Consider the following 6,289-nt stretch of genomic DNA (forward strand, 5'->3'; position numbering starts at 1 on the left):
AGTAATTTAAAGATGATTCTGTCTATTCTTTAATTGGTGTTAGTTAGAGCTCTGATGAAGATCCTCGTCTTGCTTTGTACATTCTTTATGTGACTGCCTCTATTCCCAGGGCTTTATCATTAGTGTGTTTATGATTTGTAAGTATGTATTCTAACTCCACTTTCTATTGTGAACTTTAGACCCCAGGTTTTTTTTTTTTTTTATGAACTTCAGATAGCAAGCAGTATATACAGTATGTTGTTTCCTATTGGGCTTCTCTATTAGCATGTCACGGGCTCAAAATCAACATATATATAATTATATCCCTCTCCAACTATCTGGTGCTTTACTTAGTCATCCGTGACTCCGCTCTTTCTTTGCCTTCTACATCAAGTAATGACTAGTTGATTCTAATGCCTTAATCCCAAATAAGTTTTTTCCTAACCCCACTGCCATTGTTTTATGTAGGCCTCCATTGTCTCTCATTTATCTTTTTGAAGTAGCCTCCTTTTAGTTTTGTTTTATAGTTTAGTCCTACTCTACTACATTTTTTTCTATACTATTTTTGATACCTTTCTAAAAATATGAATCTGATTATGTTAGTCTCTGCGGCCAACCTTTCTTTGGCCTCATATCTCCATATAATTTCACCATTTCATTACTTCTAGGTTGGGTTGGCCCTTCCTGCCATGTTCTCCTGTGGCATTGGTTCTCCCTTAAAAGAGTAGTTTTGAACATGTTCAGCTCTGTTGTATCACAGTGTCATGTTAGCTTACCTGCCATTTTGGTGCGTGGCAAAGATTTTTTTAATTTTTTTTTTTTATTTTAGGGAAGGGTCTACAGGGTTTTCAGGGTCTCACTACTAGATTGGACTCATAGTGATCCACCTGTGTACAGCCTCCCAAGAGCTGGGATTACATATAGAATTTAATTTTCATGGATTTTTTGAATGAAAACTATTTTTGCTATACATTAAGTCTTTCTAAAGAATATCATGTTAGTTTTTTTAACATGATTAATTCAGTTACTTGTGCTTTTTGTGAATAGTTGTGATTTTACAGTTAGGCCAAATACATAGTTTATGACTCTGGGAAAAATGTAATTTGGCAATTGAGAGTTTTCCTTAAGTGGTCTCATCTATGACTCAGAAAAAATGGTCTGCTAAAGGCCATTTTAAAATTGTGCATTGACTTAAAACTATGACAGAGATGAGTAAATAATTAAACATTGTAATATATATAAAATACTCATTTTGGTCATTGAAAACAGTTTTAGTAACTTATATAACCCTCATGTAACATGATTTTGTAAATTTATTTCTGTTAACTTCTGATGATGTACATGGATGCTATCCAAGTGGCTCATTTTCCCACAATTTCTCCTCTTATAAAGGGATTTTAAATAATACTACTGTGACTTTTGATACCAAATACCTGAAGTTGAACCAAGGTTAAGGGCACAGTTCTGTATAAGACTGATCTCACTTCAGCTCTCCAGCTGCAAGTTTAGAAAGCTTCAGGCTGTCCTCACTTACTGCCAGCTGGATAAAAATTTGGGGCCATCTGTTACCCCCTTGGGTTCAGTAATTGAATGACTTACAGATTTATGATTACAGTTTTACTGTACCAAAAGTATACAAATTGGAAGCAGTTTAAGGGAAAATCACTTTGGACAAGTGTGAGAGTGTCCAAATGTGAATTTCTTTTGGCCTTAGGGTTACATCACTGTCTTGGCCCATCAGTACGTAACAGTGTACAGATTATTGCTAGCAAGGCCCACTTTGAGTTTCATTGGTCCTAGCTTTTATTGGAGTTTCTTTGTGTAAGCATGATTGAATTTTTGCCCATTGACTTGATTTCTAGGCCTCAGACTTTTCTCCTTCAGCATGGTTGAGGTCATGTGCCCCAAAGGTCCAACTCTATACTCCTGTGATTGGTCTTTCTGCCCTGCCCCCATCTGGGTCATCTCTTTATATAGGCTCTTTAGTAGCATCCTATCACTTACTTTGTGTAAACTACTAGGTAAGGACAGAGAAAATCACCATGAATAATAAAGGCTACAGAATATCTCATTAATATGTCATTTATATAGATTGTATATTAATATATAATTATATGATGTATAAAGTATACAATAACATTCAATAACTGACTATAGTACAATGATTGTACATTGTATATGTAATATGCAATGATTGTATATAATTTATTCAATATAGATTAATATGTTGATGTGTATCTCATTAATATAGATACCAGAGTCCTCAAGAAAATATTAGAACATTTAATCTAGAGACATATAAAAATAATTATTCATTATGGGTAAGAGATTTATCCCAGGATTTCAAGTTAGTATTAACACCTGAAAATTGATGTTATGTACTGAATAGAGTTCAGGACATAATTCTCTCCCTAGATTGAGAAAAACGTTTGACAGATTTCAGTGTGCATTGAAGATAAAAACTATCAATAAAGTAGGAATAGAAGCACTTCATTCATGAGAAAGGACGTGTATAACATACTTACTGCTGACATCATCATGATGGTTTTTGATCATATGCTTTCCTCTTAAGAGCAGGAACAAGGCAAGAATCTCTGCTTCTACCAGTTTTAGTCAACATACCACAGAAAGTTCTAGCCAGGATAACTAGAGAAAAAAAAGGATAAGTTAGAGAGAAGTAATGAAACTATGTTTACAGATAACATGTTTCTGTTTACAAAAATTATTAGAATAAAGGAATTTAGCAGGTTCATAAAATGTGGAATCACTGTCCAAAACCGAGTTATATTTCTATGCATTAGCAAGGAATAATCTGAAAATATTATCAAGTAAATGATCCCATTCATGATGGGATAAAATATAGTAAAATATTTAAGACTAAATTTAAAAAGTGTGAGACTTACACATAGAAAACTCAGTTACTAAACCTGGCTGAGCGGAATTAAAGAATGTATAAGTAAGTAGGAGGCAGAGTATGTTCATGGATTAGAGTCCTCTCAGTATTAGAATTGCCAAAGCATAGAAAAAGACCTGAAGCTATATGATAAGAAACTGAACACTGATCAAATTACTCTTGATAATTTTTTTCTTTCATTGCTTTTGTGAGGACCATATATATGCTAGCCAGGTCTTCCTAAGTTGCCCAGGGTGGAGTTAAACATGTGATCCTGCTGCCTCAGTCTCTGAGTGGCTGGGATTAGTCTTATATAGCTATGCCTAGCTTTGTGTTATTTTTTATTTTCTGCAGTACTAAGGATTTTGAACTCAGAGCCTTTATACTTAGCTTTTTAATCTTTTTAAAAATTTTGAGACAGGGTCTTATAAGTTACAATGTTACCCAGGCTGGGCTTGAACTTGTAATGTTTTTGCCTTTGTCTTTCAGAGTGCTGGGATGGTACAGTTGTGTACTATCACACCTGGCTAATTATTGATAAAGAAAACTTTGTGTGTGTATATGTTTTTTTTTTTTTTTTCAGAACTGGGGATTGAACTCAGGACCTTGTGCTTGCCAGGCAAGTGCTATATTTTACTGAGCTATCTTCCCGGCTCTTGTTGTTTGTTTTTGAGACAGGGTCTTGTTGTGCAGCTCAGGCTGGCCTTGAGTTCACTTCGTGGCCCAGGCTGGTCTCAACTCTCAGCAATCCTCCTACCTCAGCTGCCCAATTACTGGGATTACAGGCATGTGCCACCACACCGTGCTAAAGAAAACATTTTGATTCTCAGTGTTTCTAATGTTTCAGATTTCATTGTACTAAATACTAGTTTCACTATTTTAAAACTATCTTTTGTATTTATAGCAGTAAAGAGTTTGTAATGGTTTGTAAAAAAAAAAAAAAAACTCATGAAGGCGTCAGAAAAATTGCAGATTTTTCTTTGACCTTTAAGATTGCTGCACTGTCAGCTTGCTGCACTGTCAGCTTGCATGGGCATTCTTAAGGTCCTGCAGTACCATGTAAAATGACCAGTACTGGGCATCACATTCAGATGGACTGTATTCCAGGAATGCAAGATTCCTTTAATATTTGAAAGTCAGTGTAATTTATCATCTTATGAAATAAAAGCAAAATATTATGTAGTTATTGATAAGTGTAGAAGCATTATTTTTATGACATTCATCACTATCATGACTGAAGTTCTGAGCATTTGAGCAGAAGAATGTAGAATCTCCTTAATCAGACATAGTAGTTATAAAAAAAAGATTCTATATTTTAGCCTTATACTTACTAGTAAAATATTGACTGCATTTTCCTTGAATTCAGAAAAAATACAAGGTTGTCTCCATCACTGACTTTTTTTTTTCATTTTGTACAAGTCAAAAGGATTCTAGTAAGAATATTATAGTTAAGGTTTAAGATAGTTTAATGTTCTCCTCAGCTAGTTTCATTTCTTTATGAATACCTTGCTTATGTAAAGGCTTATTATTATTTCATATAATTTTTTTGAGACTGCTCTTTTTTTTTTTTCAGTAAATGACAGTTTTAGTTGTGAAATACATACAGTATAGAGTTGTAGGAGTGTATGTTTTTGGAGGGCTTTCTCCAGCCCTAGACAACAAACAGAATCAGACATAAGAGCGATAGGACAGTAATGTTAAGTTTTCTATAAATGAAATTGCAACAAATATTCTAAAGAATAGTGAAACAGAACATTGCTGAATTGATTTTAATAACATGATATCAAGCCCCTAACATTGACATAATCATTATGTAAAATACGTAGCTGAATACTGACTTCTTTTAAAAATATAAAATGAGCAAAGACATGTGAAAATAGGCAAGTTTCCATTAAATAAATTGAAATTTTAAGATAAATTTTTCCTTTCCATGTTGTTTGTAGGAGGGAAATTATTATTTTAAACGAATTATTAAACATTAAAAAATGAGTTATAAAATGTTTTTTATCAGCTTCAAGGTTTATGTTGCTGCCAAATTTTGCACATAATGGAACTTTCATATCTGCTAACACCTGCTGAATTGATTCTACTCGGGATTCTAAGGCATCAATTTCTTATTTATTTATTTATTTTTAATTTTATTGAGAAACAAATAGCAATGAGACAGTTTCAAAACTGATTAATCTGAGGTGTCAATTTCTTCTTGCAAATTTTTCTCTGTTGCTTTTAACATTTCTTGTGTTTCTTCTTGAGAGTGTCTGATGAAAACGTCATTGATCTGAATCATCTGTGAGAATGATGTCATCACAAGCGTCTTTGAAATTCTGGAGTTGGTTCTTTTTTACTCTCTTTAGCTCTGTGATTCTACCCATATTCTGCGCTAATTTGTTTCTTTTGTTGATCTTCAGAAATGTCTTCTGCAGCCCCCTCCTTCATAGTGGCTGCCATTTTGGGAGTAGGCTCTCATTTTGTAGTTAGGCTGATCTCGAAATCATGGCAATCCTCATGCTTCGGCCTCCCAAGTGCTGAGCCTACAAGTGTGTGCTGCCGTGCCTGGCTTTTAATTTTCTTTTCCTTTTTTTTTTTTTGTTTTACATAATGCTTTCTCATGGTGGTAGAATTCTGAAAAGAAGTAAATGTTCTACAAAAATTTGTTTTATAGAGTATTTTTTGGAAGGTAATTTGATTTTAAAAAGATGGCATGCTTTATTTTTATTTTTTTCCATAATTTTATTGAGAAACAAATAGCAATGAGACAGTTTCAAATCAAATTGCTAGGACAGTTTCAATAATTAATATAATTAACACATTCCATACTCTTTTCCTAGTGGTCATTTGCTGTACAAGATGCAGACATGATATCCTATTTACAAACACTATTAGAACAAATCCCTCTACACAAGAGAATGTAGCTATATATCTATCCTAACCATTTTGAATACACAGATACAAAATGGACATTCATCTGTATGCCCTTTTTTGTTTAGTTCTATCATTTGAATATTATAGGTGTGTTAACTCAGCAAAATATTCCAAAAGAGTCCAGTAGTCCATAAGAGTATTGGGTCTGCCGCTTGACTGGCAGTGTCAGAAATTGTTGACCTGAGTCCCCTACAGCTCAACATAACAGCATGGCTTTACCTCTTATACTTCATTTTTATACTTTTCTCCTGGATGGTTAAGACCAAGATAAAACAAGATCTATGCAACAAGAGTTGTAGCTTTTGGATCTGATAAAGTAAGTCAAATCTCCTCAGGATTTATCCTGAGATCCTGTACCCCAGATTGTAGAACCTTTGTCTGTGTCAGCCCTGTGGATGAGTTACGGCCATTGCTTGGCCAATGTGCTCTCTGTGAAAGCCTGAGAGAATGTTTTCTCTCCATGTGACTCTCCTTAGGCACACTCTACATCATCGA

General features: G+C 34.1%; 1 protein-coding gene and 1 pseudogene across 1 annotated transcript in view; one reads left to right on the top strand and one right to left on the bottom strand.

Moving 5' to 3' along the window:
- Cspp1 (centrosome and spindle pole associated protein 1) overlaps positions 1–6,289 on the top strand; it is a 161,319-nt gene that overhangs the window by 50,541 nt on the left and 104,489 nt on the right. The window lies entirely within an intron of this gene.
- Positions 4,879–5,320, bottom strand: LOC105743014 (annotated as a pseudogene).

This window comes from Octodon degus, unplaced genomic scaffold (genome assembly GCF_000260255.1).
Source record: "Octodon degus isolate 3935 unplaced genomic scaffold, OctDeg1.0 scaffold00091, whole genome shotgun sequence".
Taxonomy (NCBI): domain Eukaryota; kingdom Metazoa; phylum Chordata; class Mammalia; order Rodentia; family Octodontidae; genus Octodon; species Octodon degus.